Raw genomic sequence first — 981 nt, 5'->3', positions numbered from 1 at the left:
CAGTCTTAACAGTTTACGTGATCTGGCTCTTGATTTTATTTTATTTTATTTGATTAATTTTTTTTCTTTGCCGGGAAGCAAATATATCAAACATGCGCGCGGTAAGAGCATCTACGGTAATTCACGTTGGCCAAAACACACAAGGAAACGCGTTGTGAAAAAAATATCACCGGCAATCACAGACATTCGCATTCGAATGGGACTAGTTTTCTCAGAGGATCACTGATTTTGCTGAAAAACAGTAAGTAATTTGCTCTGGAATTATTACAGAGGTTGTGTGAGAAAAACACAGACGAGGCAGATTCGGACGGGATTAAAATCTGATATCTGGTATTACTGATGTATTTTATGTTGTAAAATACAATGTGAAAATATTTTTTAGGAGACAAGAGTTTTTCTTAAGATTTGCAGGCATTTAACAAAAAAAAAAGAAAAAAAAGAAGAACCTGTTGACTACAGGACAATGGAACTCTAAGTGCTAAAATGCTCACTCATTTCTGAGTGCCGGAGACCCGGGTTCGAGACCCACTTGGAGCAGCCGAGTGGGACCCGTGACACCTGGACTTCTTTGCCAAGTTTCAGCACTTTGCCCAGTCTATGCAGGAACTCTTTGTATCGGACCACCACTGTGTTAATGATGATGGGCTTGAAGCTGTCATTCACCACAGCTGGTCTCTGCATCACAGAAACTATGAGAGGGACATAAAGAAAGGTGATTTGTTAGTTTTAAAATGAAAAGTTCTAGAAATGTTGTGATGCACACAGGAACCAAATTCAATATACACACTGTACAAAGATTTATTGTATGGTCTTTGTAGAAAAACAAGCAAGAGGCTAGATATGCTGTCCCACTGAGCAAAAGTACGTCCAAACTACGTCTTTTCAACGTCTTTGTCCTGCGTTGAAAGAATGAAAGTTTTTATGACGTCTTTTGAACAACCAATATTGACATCCACAGGACAAATAAACAGACACAAGGCG

The sequence above is a fragment of the Sinocyclocheilus rhinocerous genome, unplaced genomic scaffold (assembly GCF_001515625.1).
Source record: "Sinocyclocheilus rhinocerous isolate Xijiao unplaced genomic scaffold, SAMN03320098_v1.1 scaffold2026, whole genome shotgun sequence".
In the NCBI taxonomy this organism is placed as follows: Eukaryota; Metazoa; Chordata; class Actinopteri; order Cypriniformes; family Cyprinidae; genus Sinocyclocheilus; species Sinocyclocheilus rhinocerous.
Note: the sequence above shows the minus strand (reverse complement) of the source record.